The sequence below is a fragment of the Capsicum annuum genome, chromosome 2 (assembly GCF_002878395.1).
Source record: "Capsicum annuum cultivar UCD-10X-F1 chromosome 2, UCD10Xv1.1, whole genome shotgun sequence".
Taxonomy (NCBI): domain Eukaryota; kingdom Viridiplantae; phylum Streptophyta; class Magnoliopsida; order Solanales; family Solanaceae; genus Capsicum; species Capsicum annuum.
In genome coordinates this window covers 142,442,543-142,466,824 of record NC_061112.1, presented here as the reverse complement: position 1 = coordinate 142,466,824, position 24,282 = coordinate 142,442,543, and the positions used below count along the sequence as shown (strand labels likewise).

The window sequence follows — 24,282 nt, the reverse complement described above, 5'->3', positions numbered from 1 at the left end:
AAACATTATAATAATACTAACATTTTGTGGCCTTGGAGAAGGGGATGGTCAAATTCAGAATTGCTGGATAAAACTTTCAAAGGCAGTAGCGAAGTTCTTAATTATTCGTTCTATACTAGCCTTATTTGTTTTCTAGTAATAATTGTACAAGTATGAAAAAAATAATTCCCAATTACCTGACAAATAATTATAAAGACTTTCGAATTCACAGAGTCATAAACCCTTTATCTACACCACCTTCTTCGTGGAAAATGATCTCAACTTTGATTGAATTTGTGATTTACAATTGACCATACTATCACACCATGTTTCTCATGGAAAATGATCCCAACTTTTGTTGAATTTATTATTTACAATCGACAATGCTACTATCAAGTTGAGAGTAAAATTGGACGTGACCAATAACCAATTAATTACACAACAGTTAGTTGTTGTTGCCATATTTGTAGTGGGCAAAAGAAACGAGATCAATAGTTATAATTTTAACTTTCATTATTACGTACTCTATGTAAAAGAAAACAAGCAAGAAAGCATAGAGACTGATGTGCATGTGGATTTCAATAGCTTCTCTACTATAAATAACCTTTCTTTGAATTTTTAGTCATTCTGTTGGGAATAACAGATGATCTGAGAATTCTTACTCAAAGAATTCTTGATTTTTTTAGATTAAACGTTTTAATTGATGAATTTTTAAGTATAGATATTATCCAACATACATGAAATACTAATTGGTGAATTTTTAGTATAGATATTACCCAACATACATGAAATATTAGGTTTAAATTTTCAACAAAATGATGGTGTGGAACTTTAGCATACACAATAATTGAGGGTTCCTAGTATATATGCGTGATGGACATTGGACAGTGCAAATAAGTAACTTTTTACATAATACAATCACTTATGAAGCCTTATGAAGTTCCAAGAAAATTTCAATAATAAATATTTATCAAATACAATAGTAGCTACTATACTTTTTATAACATTTCAGATTATATTAATATTGAGGGCGAATGTTGATTACTACTTACAAGTTCAGATCAAAAAATTTAGTGTGTATATTTTTATTTTTAGTATAATAGACAAGTAAAAATGAACGAATATAATATGATGAAAGATTAAAAAAGATCCACAGGACACTTTATGCATGGGAAATTTTTATTGAGTTTCCAATTTCGGCGATCATTCTACTAAAGCTGCATATGGTTGACCCCCCAACTTAACTTGGTCCTTCCATTTCTGACAAATTCTGTGATGCTCTCATAAAAATTAGGCATTTGTCTTCTTTATTTGTCTTAATTATCATGCGTGGTAGTGTTGAGTAGGCGATCGAGTCAAATTGAGTTGAGTTATTAAAATATTTATAAATCAATTTAAATTACATTTTTAACAGAAATCATTTTAACTTTTAGATGGATAAAAAGAACTAAGTTAATAAATAGGTGGATTATTAATACCTTCTAACTTGAACGAATTGGAAGAGTCATATTTCCATGAGTTAATTCATCCGCCTCTAATCCTCTTGTATCCCGTGATTAAGAAATATAATTAAATAATCTTGGTTAACTAAGCAGATAATACGACATGATTGTTGAATAAAACCTCATTTTTTGTGGTGCTATCTACGCAGTCAAAAGTCAGCATGGTTGATGCATATTTAATTGCAACATATATATTAAGATTGACTCTTAACATTCAATTAGTAAATCCAGAACCAGAAACAAAATTAGCTTGTAAGAGCAAATTTTACTGTAAATACGAGTATTAATTAATCTGGATTCAAAGTCCCTTTATTTTCTTATTGCCGGCGCAACTGAAAAAAAAATGAGTCAAAACTTTCAACTTTTTATCCTACTCTCTCACCAAATTCCATTGATGATTTTTTATGTTGTCTGGTATTTGTGTTAATTATTTGACTTGCTAAGCAAAAACCGAAATAATAAGGTTTATATAGTAGTTAATTTTTTCATTTTTATTTTACTTGATTCTTTAATTAAAAAAAAAAAAATTATTTGTAATTAAGGATGTGGTCTAATGATCAATGAATGAAGTGAGTTGAGAAATGATGAGATGGCTTAAGTTCAAATCCCAACAAAAGTTCATGAATTAGGAAGGTTAGTTACGAAATAGCTTAGTTCATGAATGGAAGGTTGTATATATATTTAGTATTGACACATGCAGTGTTTATATTATGAATGAATGGGAAACAGAAAAAGTTTAGAATTAAATTATGATATACTTACTAGAATAGTTACGTGTTAGAAGAATTCCTATAAATATTTACATATGTGATATAATATTTTACCTAAGTCAAGTTGGTAGAAGTTCACTTTTCTTCAAAGAGAGTGATTGATATGAACTCATATTTTATTTCATGAAGATTCTCATTTTTTCTTTTCTCCATCATTTTACCTTGTGAATTATAATATGTAACACAAAAGGAGTATAGAAGACAAGAAACTTTTAATTCTCAAGTTTTTCTATTCATTTTTATGTACTTGGCCATACTTATTCTTAATTTTAATATTTTTTTATATGTATTCGTATTCTTTTACAAAATAAGTATAATCAAGAAAATCTTCACGACACAAAGTAATTTTGGTAATATTGATATTTGAAATGTGGTTAAGGGTGGAGTAGTCTCATCACTACACCACAACTTATGTTGATTTTTCTTTAACTAAAAATTACACAAACCCACAACTTAAGTTTCACTTATTACAAAAAATTTCATCTCTCCAAACATATTTCAAAAATTTCATTTTTCTCTAAAAATACATATATATAGCTTTTTATGTATATGTCGGCCCTATTATGTATATAAATAGGTTTTGCTATGTATATGTTGGCCTTGTCATACTTGTTATGTATATGAATCGGCCTTGTTATGTATATGTCGGCCTTGTCATATACAAAAATCTCTATGTATATGCCGGTCTTGTTATGTATATGAACCGAGAGAGAGTAAAGTAATTAAGGAAGTGGGAGAGGGTGTAAATAGTTCTAATAAGGTTGAGATTTATGTTATTTTTACTTTTTATAATTCAACTCTGTACATATGAACGACTTACTTCAAATGATGTAAAGTATTTCGATTGTGTAGATTGAGAAAAAAATAAAAGACAATATCATTATTTCGAATAAAGTCAGAAATCTACATTATTTTTTCTAATCTAAATATAAATATTTCCTACTATTTCATTAAAATAAGAAACTAAAAATCTATAGAATTAATATTTTTATATATGATAAGTAAAAGATATTAATTTATTAACGACAAATGTTTGCTTGATGATGAAATCGCACTGCAACTAAATATCATTATATATCTCAAACATACAAATATGTTATATTAGTATCATGAAACAAAATATAATAACATCACAAAATGAAAAGGTACTTTTACAAGTTCTTTTCACCCTACGAAGGACAAAATATATAAAGTTTATTTATGAAAATATATCGTAGATGAAACGATATTTATAGACAAATCTCAACAATCTCAAGCGCAATCCATATTACGATATTTTAAAGTGTAAAAAAAAATGAACGACATTTACAAGCAAATGGGTCAGTGATCTTTGTTAGTTAGTTTGGTTGTTTATATATATTAGCTTGAGATCGTTTATCTTATAATTCAGAATTTTCATAAAAAATGACCTCAATGAGATTCGAACCCGAGTCAACACTTCCAATGAAGCACCTTAAGATCAATCTAAATGCTAATGCACCTAATAAACTTTTTGTTAGAGTGGGTCTTTTATATATTTTATACTTATTTTCGTATATTTTTTATGTAATTATATCAATTCCACATCGAATTTAGTGGGTGTAAGAACACCCCAAATTATAATGTTGATCCGCCACTATGTATATATACTATTAATTATGTTTAAACATTTAATTGTACATGATGAATGGATCCTAGACATATTAACTTTTTGTCTTTTTCTAGACATACTAACTAATATCCAACTCTTTTCTCTTGTTTATTATTCCATTTTCTATATTTGTTGATCTTTTTAATTTGAGAAAATCATGATAAATTATCTAACCGCATAGTTTAAAAAATAAATATAAAGAGCAAATATAAAGGAAGTAAGAAACAAACTAAATTTGACTGTTTTAATTTGAGTATGTAAAGTCCTCTTTTCTCTCTAACAATTTTTAATGTGCTCTTCTGAGAAGGACCCTGAAACATAAAATAAGAAATAGAAGTGAATAACACATAATTATTGAGTTGTCTACATAATTTCTGTATAGACAAGAGATTATACTTGAAAGAAGTAATATATAAAACATTGTCTAAGATAACATTTAGTAATGCACGAACTGTTACTAAACGAGTTACCCTTACTTTGTATGAATTAGGAAGATTTTACCATGAGTGCTCTAGGCAAGGCCTTAAAATTTGAAAGAATTGATTTATTGTGAATCATATGCTGAGTAGTTCCATTATCTAATAACCAAGAATTATTGTCAATGTTTACTAGGTGTGCATAAGAACTGAAAAACTTAGTTTTACCTGCAACCTTCACATTGACAGTAACTTGAGGAGTATTTCTATCTTCATTTACAATATTTAATTGTTGAAGAAGGTCTAAAAGTCGTTCCACAAATTTTTGAGTCAAGGACATGATGTTTGAAACACTATTGTCTACCTATTCCTTAGCAGTGTCGAAACTGTTGTTGACTTGAACTTTCTCTTGAAATTTTTTTCTGCTTTATAAATTTAAAATTAGCAGAAAATTCATTAACTGTATGGCCTGATTTCTTAGCAGCAACAACATACCCAGTGTATTTCCACATAGTGGGGTTTGGAAAGGGTAGAGTGTACACAATCCATACCACTACCTTAGATGAAGTAGAGAGACTGTTTTCGATAGACCCTCGGCTTAGGACCAATAACAATATAACAAACACAATACATAAATGCATATAAACTTGTACAGTATGCAAAATAAACTAACAACACTAGTCACAAGCTAATACTAAAATTATAAATCTAAAATCATAGACAACACTCAACACCTACGAACAATAAACTTCAGACACAAATACATACCGACACCCTTCCACCCCCTAACCCTCTACCCTAATCTGCATCCTCCACACCTTCCCATCAAGAGTCATGACCTCCAGAAGTTGTAACTGCTCCATATCATGCCTAATCACCTCTCTCCAATATTTTTTTGACCTACCTCTCCCCTACCTAAAATTATCCATAGCCAGTGTCTCACAACCCCTTCTCATCACGTGCCTGAATCACCGTAACCTCACTTCTCGCATCTTGTCCTCTACCGAAATAACTCCCACCTTTTTTTAAATAATCTCATTCTTCACCCTATCCTTCCTGGTTTGACCACACATCTACCTTAACATCCTCATCTCCATTACCTTTAACTTTTGGATGTAGAATTTCTTAACTGGTCAATACTCCACTCCATACAACAGAGCCGGTCGGACTGCCACTCTATAGAACTTACCTTTAAGATTCGGGAGCACCTTCTTATCACATAAAACTCCTGAAGCAAGCCTCCATTTCAACCACCCTGCCCCAATACAATGCGTGACATCCTCGTTAATCTCACCATCGCCCTAAATCATAGACAACCCCAGATACTTGAAACTCTCCCTTTTCTGAATGGCCTGAGAGTCCAGCTTCACGACCACGTCAGTCTCCTGCGACACATCACTAAACTTACACTCCAAGTACTTCGTCTTGGTCCTGCTCAACCGAAATCCTTTAGACTCAAGGGTCTGTCTCCAAATCTTCAACTTATCATTAACTCCTCCTCGAGTTTCATCAATCAATACCACATCATCAAAATAACATACACTAAGACACCCCTCCCTGAATATATTGCGTCAACACATCCATCACTAAGGCAAATAAAAAGGGGCTAAGAGTCGATCCTTGGTGCAACCCTATCAAGTCTTATTTCTTAACAATTTAAATTATTTTGGATATTGAACATGATGAAAAATTTGAGATAAGATGATTGAATGAGACACAAAGATGAGAATTTGAGACAAGATGATTGAATCAATCTTGCTATGAGAGGAATGAATCTGCGGCCTTAATCAATCCAAAATCTAGCTCATGAGGTGAGAATTGTCCAAGTTTATATAAGAAAACTACTAGTCCATTTCTCAATCAATGTGGAACTTTTAACCACTCTAACACCCCTCTTCATGCACAGGACCCAACTGACGCGTGGATCGAGAGCTCAAATGAGATAGACCTGACGAATCTTGGACCTAACTCTACCCCAAAATCTAGCTCGTGAGGATTGCCAAAGTTCATGTAAGCAAATTACCAATTCATTCCCTAACCAATGTGGAACTACCATTTTTTTTTAGTTGGAGTTAATTAATTTTGATTGGGTCCCTATTCTTGAATTAAACATTAATTATGGGCAAAAAACATAAAGAGAGAGGAATTGAGAGAGATTGGGCGAGAAAAGAATGAGAATGGGGATTTGAGAGAGAAAACGAGAGAGAGAAGAAAGGGTGAATGGAGAGAATGAAATATTGGTTCAGATTTTTTGACGAAATCAGCACCGAAATCGCTCACCGGTTACTGTTGCGGCAGAAATCCATCGAAACTCGTTGAAAAAACGTCAAACTAGTTCAAACCCACCAAAAAAAGGCATCTCTTGCTAGTTTTTCTTACCACGGATCTCAAAGCTACCAACCTGCCACAAAAATACAAAAAATAATTGACCCATTTTTACGCTGATTTCAAAAGAAACCCACCGAAAATCGACCCATTTTTACGTCGATTCCAAAAACACAACTAGCTCCCCTTTTTAGTTAGATTTCTGTTTGAGCTTCCGGTTTGTAGAGGTTAGCTTGTAATCTTTTAATTCGTTTGAGTTCGATTCATCGAAGTTGAAATTTGGGTTGAATGTTCTATCGGAATTCCGTGATTTCTTCTCAAAAAGTTCAGATTTGGTTTTCTTTAACACTTTGTGGCATTAATTTGAGGTTCGATTGTTCAACTCTACCTTTCATTTCTTTAAACATATTTGTTATAAATATTGTGTTCGATTGTGTGTTATTAATATCAATTGAGACGTTTATGTTGTGAATTTGTTGATTTGGTTTGGATTGTTTTTTATCTTAGTTCGTGATTCATGTTGTTATTCTAAATTACTAAAGCATCTTGAATTTGGGTTAAGTCAAATTTTGGAAAAAAGAATTAAAAATTGATTAAAAGTGAATATGATTGGCTTGCTTTGATTCATTGGTTGTTGTTTGAAGTATATATTTATTGAGGAATGACCCGCTAAATAAAAGAATCACTCTAGTCCCCTATAAATAAAAGCTAAACTTAAACCCTTTAAGTAAGTGTACTCACCGACAAATCGAATCGATAAAAATGTTATTGGGTTATTGGTATTGGGTTATTGAATTAATGATTTTTTTATTGATTTTATAAAAAAATTTATTGGGTAAACGGTTTGGTTTCGATTTTAGCTTATTGGGTTATCGGTTCAATAACCCAATAAGGATACACTATATTATTGTTTTATCCCTATTTATGTTATATATATATAAATATCTCTCTCTCTCTATATATATATATATAGATATGTGTATGTATATATATTATATTCACTACTTATTCAAAATTCAGTGATTTACAAAGTATTAACCTATTTAGGGCAACAAAGGCACAATATAAAGCTCGGCTATTATCGTATTGAACAGCTTGAAGCATTTATAGCTTCCAACAATTAGGATTTAATTTTTTTTCTAACTAACATTTAGTTCAAGTTTGAAGATTCTTGTAAACTAAAATGCATTGCGTAGGATTTTGGCGGTAACTAAGATTTTATTTTTTTATGTTAGTTGTTGCTAGTTCTATTTTATAAGTATTTTCTTATTGGTTAAACCGAAAACTGAACTGTTAAGGATCAAAAACAAATAAACCGAAACCGATAAGAAAATATCTTATTGGTTGGTTATTGATTTTACATATTTAAAAATCAAAAATCGATAAACCGAACCAATAACACATAAAACCAAACCAAATCTACCGATGCACACCCCTACCCTTAAGTCCCATTTTGTTTTTGTCAGCCAGCAGCCCGCAATCACTCGCAAGGTAATTTTTCATTTAGTTTTATCCATCTTCAAGATTTCTTTTGTGTTTTTTTTTTTGAGGTCTTGGCCTAGTCTCCCTCCTTGTACAATCATTTTTTGAATATGATTTTTCTTTTCAATCGTTATCTGAATATGATTTTTTTATTGGAAGATGGTGGTGTTCGTCACTGATGCCAACAGTGTGGTGGTAGAAGCCATCCTAAGACATTCTGACCTGACTTATGCAAATGTTTAAAAGCATGAAAGTTCTGGTTAGTTTCTTAGTCTTTTCTTTTAGGAGCATTTTAAAAATGTTGTTGTAGTGTTTGTATCTCAAAAAGAGAAAAAGAGAGAGAAATCAACAAACACGGAGAAAATCCATAACTGAACAATAAAAAAAAGCAGAAAAAGAATGTGAATAAAAATTTGCTTGACAATTTTTGAAAATTAGTGAACCATGAAATGATATTAAAGACTTTTGAAAACTTACCCTTGATATTTTGTAAATGCAAAATAATATAATAAAATTGAGCAATTTAAGAGATAAATAGAATAAATGAGAGAGATTGAGATTGTAAGTTATGGAAAAAATATTTGAAATGACATGTATTTATAGGAAAAAAATTAAATCAATTTAAAAAAAAATAGTCAAAAGGTTTATTTGGTCGTTGGACCTACGACATTATAGCCGTTAGGGCCTCGAAGGTTCAAAACAACCTTTTCCAATTAGGGCAGGCCTTTAGTCTGGAAAAAAATTTTTTTGCTATCGGATCAGATCCAGTCCCGTGCAGCGGTGGGACCGGATCGGTCTGCCGGGCTCCATTAACTAGACAACTCAGCTCCCTAATTGACTCCTAAATCTCCTCTACCAACTGTCGCAACAAAATCTACAACAGAATCCGATGTGAGTTTTCATTTACTTTTATCATCTCCTAAATTGACAACCAACTGTCACAACAAAATCCACAACAGAATTCGATTGACAACCAACTGTCGCAACAGAATCTGAAGTGATTTTTCGTTTACTTTTATTATCTTTTTTAGAATATTGATTTTCTTGTCTTGCAACATTAAAGATGGTGGTGTTCATCACTGATGAGCATGATGTGGTGGTCCATGAAACTGATTTATGTAAACATTCAAAACCAAAGATTTTTTTGTTAGTTTCTCAATTTTTTTGGTAGCAATTTAAAAATACAGTATATATTCAAATATATATATATAAATACAAATACGCGTATTAAAAGCGAGCAACCATTTATTTTATTTAAGCCCAAATACAATTTATAAATTATACAACACATCCAATAGCCAATTATCCACCAGCCTCTATTATTGCAGGTACTTGTACTTACTTTGCCATTATTGCAGGTACTTGTACTTACTTTGCATGTATTGAAGCATTGGTGCTCTGTATACCAAAGAGGTTGAGCGTGCGTTGTTGCTCTGTATACCAAAGAGATTGGGCGTCCCATTATACTGTCACTCCAACATCTCTTGGATGACGTTCTGAATGAATTTCTTCATCTAACAGTGTAGAACAACGTAGATCAAGGTGATTAATTCAGCTCATAATATTCCGAAATCATCAAGATCAAGGCGATTTCTTCATTTTATAATGTTGCGAAATCATCAAGAGACTTGGGATATGTCGACCGGATAATTATCCACAACCAGTTGGATGAAGCAAAACAAAGAGAAGTCTTTTGTCTGATATTAAAGACAAAAAAAGACTTAGCTTCATTTAATTGCGGGATAAGCAACATATTCGTGATAGAAAATTGGAGTATGATTGGACATATAATAGTGGAAAGAATCTAATTCGGTTTTCGAAATTGGATATCATTTGACTACAACGGTAAAGTTAACATATGAGCACGCTTAGTGAACATTTTTCATTCCTTTGTATTTTTTTTTGGTTTATATATTCCAAATAAAATTAGTATAAATTTTCTTCTATGTAGAGTGATTTTCCTAAATCTGAAATTTACTCTATTTTTGTTTGTTTATTTAATGAAATTTACTCTATTTTTGTTTGGAGATTTAATGAAATTTACTCTATTTTAGTTTGTTGATTTAATGTTTCGCCAAACCAGTGATAGAATTCAAGATATTTGTTGATTTAATGTTTTGCCGGACTAGTGGTAGAATTCAAGATGTTCAGGTATTCTTTTCTTAAGAAAAATAAAATAAATTATATTTAATAGTGTTATACTAATAGTTTTTGTTTGCAGTTTCTGAAAAAAAAAAAATATTTATTAAAGATTATTAAAGAGTGGATTAAAGCGACGGAATGTCGATTAATGAAATAATATGTGACTATTCAATGGTTGGAAGCATGTATGTCTTTCCGAGATTCAGAGGCTGGGTAATCCTGTTCAAAGTTGTTAGTTTGTTACATATTATGAACAATAATAGTAGAACATTTGTATGGGACCGGCTAAAAGAGACATTATAGTCATCACGGCCTCAAAGGCCAAACACAACTTTTTACTATTTGGGCAGGCCTTCAGGTTGGAAAATTTTTTTTTTGCTATTTGAGTCCGATCCGGTCCCATGCACTGGTGGGATCGGATCGGTCTATCGAGCTCCGTCAACTAGACGACTCAGCTCTCTAATCGACTCCTAAATCTCTACCTCTATAAATTAAGGCAAAATTCTAAACCCTAAGATGATTAAAAGCCAGCAATCGCAATATAATCCACAATAGAATTTGAGCTAGTTTTTTGTTAACTTTTATCATCTGTTTTTGAATATGGATTTCTCTTATTTGTTATCTTCCAGCATTGAAGATGGTGGTGTTCCATCACTGATAATCAGGATTTGGTGGTCCATGCCATCCTAAAACATTTGAACCTACATTCAAAACCAAAGATCTTTTGTTAGTTTCTTAGTTTCTGTTGGAGCAATTTAAAATATTATAAATATACAAATATATATAAATACAAATTCAAGTATTAAAAGCGAGCAGCCTACTTATTTTATCTAAGACCGAATTCAATTATAAATTACACAACACATCCCAATAGCCCATTATCCACAGTCAATAAGTGTCCTACAACTTTCTATTATTGCAGGTAATTGTAGTTACTTTGCCTGAATCGTTATTGCTGCTCTGTATACCAAAGAGATTGGGTGTCCATTATACTTTCACTCCAACATCTCTTGGATGACGTTCGCTCCAACATCTCTCGGATGACGTTCCGACTGAATTATTTCATCTCACAACGTAAATCAATGTGATTTCTTCAGCTCACAATATTTCGAAATCATTAAGAGACTTGGGATATATCGATTGAATAACTATCACAGGGTACTAGTGATAGAATTCCAGATGTTCAGATATTCTCTATTTTTTGAAAAAATAAAAATGAATCATATAAAATCTTTATTATTAAAGGGTGGATGATAGCGAACGAGTGTCAATTAATGTAATGAAATACAATGTGGCCATCTAATGGTTGGAAGCATTAATGAAATACAATGTGATCATCCAATGGTTGGAAGTATGTACGCTTTATCAAATTTTCAGAGATTCAGAGCACGAATAATCATGTTCAAAGTTGTTAATTTGTTATATATCATGGATAATAATAACTTTTTACTAATATATTATATATTTTTTGTATAAATGTATAGGACATTTATACGGGAACACTAAAAGAGATGAAGTTATTGCTGGATTGAATTTGAAAAAGTATAAACACGACATATTGATAATTGGATTTGGATTTTGCATCTATGTCAATGACGACGATACTATTGAGGATTATTTTGAAGTAAAAAATACGTATGGACTTAATTGGTGAGATAATAGATTTAGAAGAAGTTTGACGTTTGTTGTTTTTTTGGTTCATTTATGTGTTGGTCTCAATAAAATTAGTGGCATAAAAGACAGGACTTAAGTATATATACATACATATAAAATAATATTGTAATAATTTAAAGTTGTCTTTTTTATTGTTCCATATTAGTTGTTTTGGACGTAATATTTTTAAAAGATACATGACCTTTAACTTCATATATTAATATGATTATTAATAAAAACAAAAATTTAATGAGAAAACTTGCCGCCAAAACTTACTTTAGACCCTTAACTAGTCGGGCAATTATATACCCCCTTAACAACTTTTAAGTGAATTAATTTCAACCCTGTCGGCTGACGTGACAAAAAAAAAGAAAAAAGAAAAACGCGTAAATTTATTTTTTTTAAAAAAGGGCCTACCTTAATATATATATATATATATATATATTCAGAAAAAGAAAAAGAAAACAAAAAAATCCTCTCTTCTCTCCCACGAACTCCTTTCATCTCCGATCGACGCAGCGACCAGCGCTGATGCCACCAACCTCCCAAAACCACGTCGCCACCGCGCCACCAGTATCCTAAATTCATGCCGCCACCAGCCGCTTCAACCTACTGCGCAACCTTTCAAATTGCCTCATCATCCGCGCTGCTAGTGCTGCCGTCGCTGGCGAATACTATCAATGTCATTTCTGAATTTGGAATTGTTTGTGCCATTTCTGTTGATATTTTTGAGTAAAAGATTGAGAATTTGGGAGTTTTGGGATTTGGATTTTGGTAAATGAGAAGGAATTTGGATTTGAATTTTGTATATTGGTGTGTTTTTGTGATCATGTACTTGTATTTAGTTTATTATTGGATTTGCTCAAGTTAATTCAAGTCAATTTTAGTGATATTTATTGAAGATGGTGGGGTTTGAATTTTGAAGTTTTTCTTGAAAAGCGATTGTTTTTTTATGATTAAACTGGTTAAAGACCAAAGTTGTTTGTTCTTTTGCTCTTCTTGATAGAAAACTGAAACTTTTATTTTCCATCTGATTTTTTTGTTTTTACTAATGGATTAATCATTTGTTGAATTTTTATTCTGGTGCTTAAATTTGAGTTCTTGTTTTTGTTTCAGAGCTTTAAAATTTGAATCATTTAAGCAAAGTGTGTTCAATTTTGATCTGTTTTAGAATCCATTTTGAATGAAATGACAGTTTATGGGGCTTGGATTTGAGTTCTTGATTTCTTTCTTTGAATCCACTATTAGTTTGAATCATTTTTTGTAAAGTTTATTCAGCTTTGATTGTTTGTGAAGTCCGTTTTGAATGTAATGGCAGTTTCTTTGGAATGCATATTCAAGAAAGAAAAAGAAAGGGATGGAGGTTAGGGGAGGGGGCTGAGGGAGGGGGGCTGTGGAGAAGAAAGGTTAATATATATATATATATATATATATATATATATATTTACGTGGTGCTGATGTGGCTATAGCGTGGCGCGAGTGTATTGCACTCTCCGTAGTGAGAGTAGTATAATATTATAAGGGTGGTATAAAATTCATTTAAAAGTCGTTAAGGGGGTATATAATTGCCCGACTAGTTAAGGGTCTAAAGTAAGTTTTGACTGCAAGTTCAGGGGTGATTCGATGTATTTTCTCAAATTTATTCTAATTAATAAGATATTAGTCATTTCTTTTCAATACATTAGATTGGATGTTATTGTTAAAACTTTATTATTAATATGAAGTTTGAGTTATTTAATTCAAAGTTCTAAAATATTTTTATTAAAATTAGATAGTGTTATGAAATGTAAAGTAGAGAAAAGAATAATAGAGAGGGAAGAGAGAGTGATTTTTATTATCAACTAGATATTGATAGATCTTGATAAATTTTATCTATATTTTTTATAGACATTCACCGTAATATAAATTCATTTATAACATATAGAATTTTCTTTCTTTACTTCTTTTTTTTTCGAATAATTTTTTTTAACCATATCTCACAATCTTTTATTATTATTTCAAGTGAAACTGAAATCATAAAATTTACTATTAAAATTTTTTAGGCTTCAAAATTTCGAAGACCTGAAGCAAATGTTTTATTAGTCTCACCCTTGAGAGCCACCCTTGAATGATTGGAAGTATAAATTGTTTAAGTTTTTATAGTTTTAAAGGCGAGGTACTCTTGTCCAAAGTTGATATATATCTTGGATTGATTGTCGAGGATAATAGCTTTTTAATAATAAATTAATAATTATATAGGACATCTATATAGACCAGTTGCTGCAGATTATGGTGAATTGAAATCGGTGAAAACGGTTAAACATTGTATGTTGATTATTGGATTTTACACCATAAATTGTGTCAAATATTTGGAGGTAAAAAATTTGCATGGACAGGGTTGGGAAACAATAGATAAAAAAAAAATCATAACAAATCTCATATTTGAGTTGGCTTATTCGAAGGACTCGTGATTAGACGCTAAATGTGGATCTTTAGGTGTTTGATCTTTATTTTTATATTATTTTGAGTGAATGTTTGAGCAATTTGGTTATTTGGGTGTAAAAAAATTGATTATATGGGTGTTTGACAAAACTTTTTGGACAGGACCTGTCGACCTATTAAATGGTCTATAGGTTTTGGAGGGGCAGGATGAGCCTTGTTGTAGGACAAATGAGCATGCATAATGGGAGGAGACTTTTTGTTGCCCAAATGAGCGAAACGACAGGAATTATAAAACTTTTGTGACTTTCGATGGGTGTTAGCCCACGGATTGTTGGGGTGTTCAAGATTTGAAATTATTTTTGGGTTAACATCTTGGGCGGACCCCTGATGACCTATTAAATGGATCTATAAGCTTTGGAGGGGCGAAAGGAGCCTTTTTGTAAGCCAAATGAGCGAAACAACAGGAATTATGAATTTTTCACGACTTTCCGTGGGTATTAGTGTTAGCATGATGTAAATATTGTATATTAATGTAATCATATATTGTTGTATATTGGTGTAATTATATAGATTTGATTTAGTAGTTAAGGAGATTAATAGTGACTTTAGTAAGAGTAGATTTGGTGAGATAGAATAGCGGATTTAGAGGGATAGAAAAGCTGATCTTTAGGGATAGAAAAACGGATCTTTAGGGATGTAATCATTGAATATTTTCTCATTAATGACAAGACTCTCAATATTGAGGGGAATTCAGCAGAAAATTGACATGGTATCAGAGCCTTCTCTTGGCTGTCTTGTTTCATAGAGTTTATTTGTGGTTTCTTTTAGTCTTTTTGGAAAATTTTGGTTTTTGTTGATTGTTCCTCGGCAATTAACACCTTGGATTTCGATCTTGGTCATTTTAGTTATTCTTTTTGAGTCAGTGTTTCTAGTTTTCATAAATATGACTTCATATCAGTTTGAACCATTTAGTGTTCGTTTCACTGGAAAGAATTTCTTGTCATGGGAGTTTTGGTTTCAGTTATTTGTCACTGGAAAAGAACTATGGGACCATATAGTTGGAGCCGATCCTGCTCCTACTGATCCTAAAAAGTTAGGTGAATGGAAGATTAAAGATGCTCGGGTGATGACATGGATTTTAGGGTCAATTGACCCTCTTATTGTTCTTAATGTCAGGCCTTATAAGACAGCTAAAGCCATGTGGAATTATTTACAAAGGGTTTACAAACAAGATAATAGTGCCCGACGCTATCACTTAGAGTATGAAATTGCTAATTACTCTTAAGAAGATCTTTCTATTCAGGATTATTTTTCTGGATTTCAGAACTTTTGGGCTGAATTTACAGATATTGTTTATGCCAAAATACCGGCCGAATTTCTCTCTGTAGTTCAAAAAGTTCACGAGCAAAGCAAGCGAGATCAATTTTTGATGAAGTTACGCTCTGAGTTTGAGACTGTTTGCTCCCACTTGATGAATCGTGACCCGTTTCCCTCATGGGATGTTTGTTTAAGGGAATTACTTTGGGAAGAGCATTGTTTTGTCACACAAAATGCTTTCAAGCAAGTTGATGATATTGTTGTTGCATTTGTTGTCCAAGGTAAATGAAAGGGTAGGGATATGACTAGAACTCAATGCTACAGTTGCAAGAAATATGGTCATATTGCTAGCAATTGTGGCAAGAAGTTTTGTAATTATTGCAAACAACAAGGACACATTATCATAGAGTGTCTCACACGCCTTCAAAACCGTAAGGTTAATACTTTTCAAGCTGGGACAAATGGTTTCACTACTTAGAACTCATCTTCGGGACAAGTTCTTACTCCTGAAATGGTAAGACAAATGATCATGTCAGCCTTTTCAGCTTTAGGGCTACAAAGTAATGATCTTGCATCTAATTTTTAGCTTGTTGATTCTGGAGCTTCCAATCATATGACCAACTCATCTAGTATGCTAAAAAATGTTCGTAAGTATCATGGTCCATCACAAATTCAAGTTGCCAATGGTAGTAATTTACCCATTACCAAGGTTGGGAATATTACTAAAGCTTTCAATGATGTTTTTGTGTCACCAAAGCTCTCCACTAGTCTTATTTCAGTTAGACAATTGGTAGATAACAATTGTGATGTGAATTTTTCTCGTAATGGTTGTCTTGTGTAGGATCAGGTGTCGGGGACGATAATTGCGAAGGGGCCTAAAGTTGGACGACTGTTTTCTATACACTTTTCCATTCCTAGTGTTCTATCATTTGCTTGTACTTATACACCTAGTAAGACTGAGGTATGGCATAAGCGCTTAGGACATTCAAATTCTATTGTGTTATCTCATTTATCAAATTCGGGTTTATTGGGGAACAAAAATTAATTTTCCACTGCTTCCTTTGATTGTTCCACTTGAAAATTAGGCAAGAGTAAAATTCTTCCAGTAAAATTCTTCCTTTTCCTAATTTTGATAGTCGTGCTACAAAATATTTTGATGTCATTTATAGTGATGTTTAGGGTATTTCACCAATTTTTTTCTCATGCTCATTTCAACTACTTTGTGATATTTATAGAGGATTATAGTCGATTTACGTGGTTATATTTTCTTCGTTCCAAATCTAAGGTATTTTCCATATTCAAGACATTTTTGGCCTATATTGAGACTCAATTTTTTACTTGCATCATATTATTGAGATCTGATTCTGGTGGAGAATATATTTCTTATGAGTTCAAAAAAATTTTGCTTAAAAAAGGAATTGTCTCACAACGCTCTTGTCCATATACAACACAACAAAATGGGGTTGTTGAACGTAAAAATCGTCATCTTTTAGATGTCACTCGTACTTTATTGATTGAGTCCTCTGTTCCATCTAAGTATTAGGTGGAAACTTTGTCTACTGCTGTTTACTTAATTAATAGACTACCATCTGAAGTCTTAAATCTTGAATCTCCATATTTTCGTCTTTATCACAAAAATCCAAGCTATGATAATTTTCATACATTTGGTTGTATTTGTTTTGTGCATCTTCCTCCTTCTCAGCGTAATAAACTTTCCGCTCAGTCTGCTAAATGTGTTTTTATGGGTTATAGTACTTCACAGAAAGGTTTTCTCTGTTATGATCCATGTTCTAATAAATTTCATATTTTTAAAAATGTTGTTTTCTTTGAGAATCGGTATTTTTTTCCTACTCATGTTGAGTCATCTCCTGCTTCTATTCTTCTTCCTACTTTTGAGGATTTGTCATATTCTTCTAAGAGGTTCAAACCTGGATTTGTGAACGAACGTCGGAGGCCAACTTTACCCCCTCCTGATATTGATCCGCCACCTGAAACTGCTACACAACTAGAATCTGAGAATTCTTCAAGGCCTGCTCCTCTTGAGCCTACTCGGCGATCTACAAGAGTATCTCGTCCTCCTAATTGGTATGACTTTTCATCTACTTTATCTACCATTTCTGTTCCAACTTGTTACTCACAAGCTTCCAAGCATAAATGTTGGCAGAAAGGCAATGGAGGAAGAACTTTTGGCTCTTAAAGAAAATGACACATGGGATATTGTTTCATATCCTTCAAATGTCCATCCAATTGGATGTAAATGGGTTTATTCAATTAAACTTCATTCTGATGGAACTCTTGATCGGTACAAAGCTCGGTTGGTTGTTCTTGGTAACAAGCAGGAGTATGGTGTGAACTATGATGAGACTTTTGCACCGATAGCAAAAATGACGATGGTGCGAACTATTATTGCCATTGTTGCTTCACAAAACTGGACGCTTCATCAAATAGATGTCAAGAATGCTTTTCTTCATGGTGATCTCAAAGAGGATATTTATATGAAATCTCCACCAGGTTTGTTCTCATTACCTACATCAGATGTATGCAAGTTGACGCGGTCTCTGTATGGATTAAAACAAGCTCCCAGAGCTTGGTTTGATAAATTTCGGTCTACTTTGCTACAATTCTCTTTTGAGCAGAGCAACTATGACTCATCTTTGTTTCTTCAAAAAATATCCACAGGTTGTGTTCTTCTTTTGGTATATGTCGATGACATTATTATTAGAGGAACTGATTCTTTATTAATCACTAGCCTACAACAGCAACTTAATGATTCTTTTCATATGAAAGATCTTGGTACTCTTACATATTTCTTGGGTTTGAAAGTTCATCGTGATTCATTCGGTGTGTTTCTAAATCAACACAAATATACCCAAGATTTGATTTCTTTTTCAGGTCTTCAGGATTCCTCCTTTGTGGATACTCCATTAGAATTGAATGTAAAGTATTGCTGGGAGGAAGGCGATCTTCTTCCTGATCCAACTATATTTCGGTAATTAGTTGGGAGCTTAAATTACCTTACTATTACCAGGCCTGATATCTCTTTTGCAGTTCAACAAGTTAGTCAGTTCATGCAAGCTCCTCATCATCTTCATTTGGTGGTTGTCCGTCGCATCATTAGATACCTCCGAGGAACATCTAATCGTGGATTATTCCTTCCTAGTGGTTTGCCTATTTGTCTTAATACTTTTAGTGATTCTGATTGGGCGGGATGTTCTAACACTCGTCGTTCGGTTACTGGTTGGTGTATGTTTCTTGAAGAGTTTTTGATATCTTGGAAGAGTAAGAAGCAAGACCACGTGTTAAAATCTTTAATAGAGGCTGAATATCGAGCAATGCCTACTGCTTGCTCCGAGATTGTATGGCTTCGTGGACTACTTGCTGAGATTGGATTTCCTCAATCTAATCCTACTCCTCTCCATACTGACAATACAAGTGCTATTCAGATTGATACTAATTTGGTTTATCATGAGCGGACCAAACACATCGAAGTAGACTGTCATTATATATGAGAAGCTGTAGATAAAGGTGTCATTACTCTTCCGCACGTATCCAGTGATCTTCAAATAGCTAATGCATTTACAAAATCAATGGCACGACAATGACATCAGTTTCTCGTCGGCAAATTGATGCTTCTTGATCTACCAACATCAATTTGAGGGGCGATATTAGCATGATGTAAATATTGTATATTAATGTAATCATATATTGTTGTATATTGATGTAATTACATAGATTTGATTTAGTAGTTAAAGAGATTAATAGTGACTTTAGTAAAAGCAGATTTGGTGGGATAGAATAACGGATTTAGAGGGATAGAAAAGCTGATCTTTAGGGATAGGAAAACGGATCTTTAGGGATGTAATCAATGAATATTTTCTATTTAATGACAAGGCTCTCAATATTGAGGGACATTCAGCAGAAAATTGACAGTTAGCCCACATATTGTTGGGGGTGTGGACTCGAGTATTTTTTTTGGGAAAAACTTCTTAAGCGTACTACTAACAACCTATTAAATAGATCCATTGACTATGGAGGGGCGAGAGGAGCCTTTTTGTAGGCCAAATAGGCGAAACGGTAGAAATTGTAAATTTTTTGTGACATTTTGGGGGTGTTAGCCCAAACGACAGGAATTGCAGATTTTTCGCGACTTTTGAAGTGTGTTAACCCAAGGATTGTTGGGGTACGGGCTCTGTGATTATTTTTTTCTGAAACTTCTTGAGCGGATCCCTGGTGATTTATTAAACAGATCCATAGTCTTTGGATGAGCGGAATGAGCCTTTTTGTAGGCCAAATGGGTGAAACAACATGAATTGCGGATTTTTTGCTACTTTTGGTGGTTGTTAGTCCACGAATTGTTGGGGTGCAATCTCCAGGATTATTTTTGGACGAAACTTCTTAGACGGACTCTTGACAACCTTTTAAATTGATCCATAGGCTTTGCCTTTGGAGGGGCAAGATGATCCCCTTTGTAGGCCAAATGAGCAAAACAGTAGGAATTGCAGAATTTTTGCGACTTTTAATGGGTGTTAGCTCACGTATTGTTGGGCGAGGTGCGGGCTCGGGGATTTTTTTGAATGAAACTTCTTGTTCAGGTCCTTGACGACCTATTAAATGGATTTATAGGCTTTGGAGGGGTGGAAGGAGCCTTTTTGTAGGCCAAATGAGTGAAAAGGCAGGACTTGCGAATTTTTCGTGACTTGAAAAGATGACGAGAGAAATTTTCTTTAACTAAAACTCTCTGTGATAATCGAACCCGCGTAAGGAACAGGACAAGAGCGCCTTAAATATAGGGTTATGGATTCCCAGTTAACATTGTGTTTTCTATGTCAGGGATTCTAAACATAAATATAGAATTTAAGGTAAAAGTTTTTGCAATACCGAGATCACCCATCCTATACCCTGGATCCGCCCCGGGCTTTATTTATGTATTTCTTTTATTTAAAATGCTTTGAAAAGCTTTATTCAAGCCGAAAATCTACTATACATATCATATACATTCAATTCAATCACTCAACAACAAATATTATATCTCCCAACGAGAAGAAAAGTACATTTATTATTAAATTTCACTTAATTAATTTATTTTTTAGGAAAAGACAGTAAAACAAACACAAACGCACATATACGTATATGAATACACACACATGTATATATATATATATATCAAAGTTTATTTAGCCATCCCTTGAATTTCTGGAGCCATTGCTATCCCTTTGTTTTGATTATCCGGATCCATATTTGCCTGCCAACCTGTACATATGTTGTAAACAAGAATCATATATAAGTATGTCACAACAAATTTAGATTTTAAAAAAGAAAGAATATTCCATCTATTTTATTTTATATAATAATGGTAATTGGAATATGTAGTTTAAGAAAGGAAAAAAAATTTACGTACCAAAAATATCCTTAAAACTTAGTGTTAAACATACCATGATATTAATGCTGTTTCAAGAGCATGTTATTAAATATAAAATGAAAAGCTTAAAGTTATAAAAAGAATCAAATATGAAAATTTGATATAAAATGAACTCAATACTTTCTTCTTTTTCTTCTCAAAACTACAATTTGTTACTTTTTAGTATATACAAATATTTATGTCACCTCAAAATTATTAGGTTTGGATGAACTTGCAATTAAGTAGCTGCATCGACCCCCCACCCCTACCCCAACTCGAGTGGTGAGATAGTATTTAAGACTTCCTTATTTTTAATCGAGATATGCATTCAGTATCCTTTCGAATTATGGCCAAAATTGTTACGACACATTTTAACTTTACAGGGGTCTCCTTGAACTCACTTAGCTTATTTTTATCACCCTTTTATGCTGACGTGATACCTTTATTACATAAAATAAGGTCTACGTCAAAGATATCACGTCATCTAAAAAGATTTACAAAAAATGTCACATCGATGAACCAAAAAAGGTTGACAAAAGTACTCTAACATTTAGTTCAGGGTCGTAATAGGAATTCCGTGAAGTTGTAGTGTATCGTAGCAAATTTGATCACAGTTCGGGAAGATACTAGATACTTTACTCTTTTTAATTGAAAGTTTCACGACTGAATCATGAAAATAGAGTTGTACACCCCATAAATAAAACTTTTTGACATACATTCTATTAGTTGGATCAAAAACGGATACTGAATATCGGACGAGAAACAAACGTAGAAAAAAGAGGAATATAGTTTACCAATAGATTAATAGAGTCTACCACCTTTGATATGAAGCGATTTAATCACTTTACCTCAAATTAAAACTTTTTTTATATTCAATTCAGATTAATCGAGATGAAAACAGATATCAGATACCGAATGAGAAATTATGAATAGACATGTCAAATCCAAAATGTTTGAGTTCACGATATTCTTGGCACAAAGCACAAAATTCACAGCAAAAATGAAGTAAACAATCCCCACAAGGACTTTCTGGCAACATGTATTGTTTCCTCATTTTTGTACGATATAAACATGAATAAATACATCCAAATCCTGTAAATGCTGTTAATAAGAAATAAAATGGTCCACTTGCACAAGAAGCTGTAAATTAAAATAAAATCACATGTCACAATCATTTTGTCTCCACAAAAAAAAATATATATTAATAACATAAACTAGTAAAATTGACGTTACGTGACTATGAGGTCAAGAATTTAAGACGTGGAAATAACTTTTGGCAGAAATATACAGTAAGGATGAGTACAATAATAGACCTTTGCAGTTGGGCTCTTCCTCAGTCCCAGTGCATAGCGGAAGCTTTAGCGCCCTGAGCTATCTTTTCAATAACATAAGTAGTGTAATTTCATAAATTGAGATTGAATTTAGAGAAGGTGTTAAAACAGAGGCGGAGTCAAAATTTCTACTGACGAATTCAACTACAACTCATTTTGTTGGGAAGGATCAAATCATGAGAACAAATCTACATGACTATCACCTTCGTGAAGGTACGTACTGCTAATTCTAGGGTGAACACCTTTTTTTTTTATAAGAAAAAATCAAAGTGTTATCTACTCATAATTAGTTCCCTCGTTATAATTCTCTCTGATCACTAGAAATACCATTTTGTTTGTTATATATTGCCGTTGTTTTAATTAGTTTATCTAATTTGACATGACACGAAATTTAAAAAACTAAAAAAGATTTTTCAATTTTATAGACTTGAATTAATGATATGTGAAATATATTAGAATATTTTTTAAATCACATGGTCTTAACTTTAAACATGTTACGAGAAAAAATGAAATTAAAAAAATTACCAAAAAGGAAAAGGATGTTTTTGTTTTAAAATGAACTAAAAAATTAATAAGGTAAAATAAATAAATTAACAATTTTATGCATGGTAAAATTAGGCTTTCGTGCATTTTTAGGCTTTAGCTTTACTTGAGCTGTTCTTCTTTTGTTGAATTTCAATTAAATTGTTCCTCCCATATATGACAAATTTTGCGATGCCTTCCTAAAAGTTGGAATTTGTACTTTCTATCTTCTTTATTTGCCTTAAATCGAGTAATTAAGAATAATTAGCATCATCAATTAAGATTAACTAAACAGATAATACGACATACTTGCTGAATAAAACAACATTTTTACTCCTGCTGCTATCCACCCATGCAGTCTCAAAGTCAGCATGGTTCATGAATCATGTATTTATTTACAACACAAATAATAGGGTGTGTACGTCCAATTATTCTGTGTATGTTACATTTTGAAAAATACTTTCTCTGAAATTTTTAGTTTTTTAAAATTAAAAAAAAAAAAAATTTTTTTTTTTTTTTTAAGTAAAAATTTATGTTAAATGTGAAATTGATTGTTCCTTTTCGATTCTCCAACGCACCTCATCTTCATTCCATAGTGCCTATCCATACCACCTCAGACCCCCCACCCTACCCCCACGCAGGGGCAGAGCCAGCTTTTGGAATGGGAGTTCACTGAAACCCTTCGACGGAAAATTATATTATTTATTTTATGTATATATAATAAATGTCGAACCCTCTTTAATTAGTTTTTCTTCAAATTTTGAAACTCGGCCCCTTTGTGGAATTCTAGCTCCTCCACTGCCCTCGCGCCCTAGACTCTCTCATAGTATTTATCTTGATTATATATTAATATTTTTATGATAAATTTTTTTGATTAGTACTAAAACTTGAAAGAAATAAAAATTAACAGACCCAGTTATTTTCATATAAAATACTTTTCGAGAAAACAACGTCGATCCAAACATACCCATAGTATTAACTCTCATATTGATGGTATTGACTTGGTAAATTCAGATCCAGAAACAAATTTGTAAAATAATTTTTTTTTTTTTTTTTGAAAGAGAGTGTATATTTTAATTTAGTCTAGATTCAGATTCCATTTATTTTCTTATTTTGCCGGCGTATGGTACTTAAAAAATTTTGCTTGAGTTCCAACTTCCAAACGTTATCAGCGTACTTTTTATCGTACATCATCACCAAATCTTAATTGATGATTTTTATATTGTCTGGTATATGTATTTAATTAATTACTTGACTCGCTAAGAATAAACCAAAACAACATTAATTAGCTAATTTAAATCAAAATAAAAATTGAAACTAATCTAATAGTAATTAATTACAGCACATTGCGCGTTGACGAAGTTATATATATCTGAAACGTAAAGCAAGCAATT

The 24,282-nt window shown here is 32.4% G+C and overlaps 1 long non-coding RNA gene across 1 annotated transcript; it reads left to right on the top strand.

The window, feature by feature from the left end:
• The first annotated feature begins 6,404 nt into the window (after positions 1 to 6,404).
• On the top strand, positions 6,405 to 10,163 carry LOC107860097. The gene is made up of 3 exons (XR_001671480.2): positions 6,405 to 6,990; positions 8,264 to 8,363; positions 9,463 to 10,163. It is a non-coding gene; the product is annotated as an uncharacterized LOC107860097 (long non-coding RNA).
• The last annotated feature ends 14,119 nt before the right edge of the window (positions 10,164 to 24,282 follow it).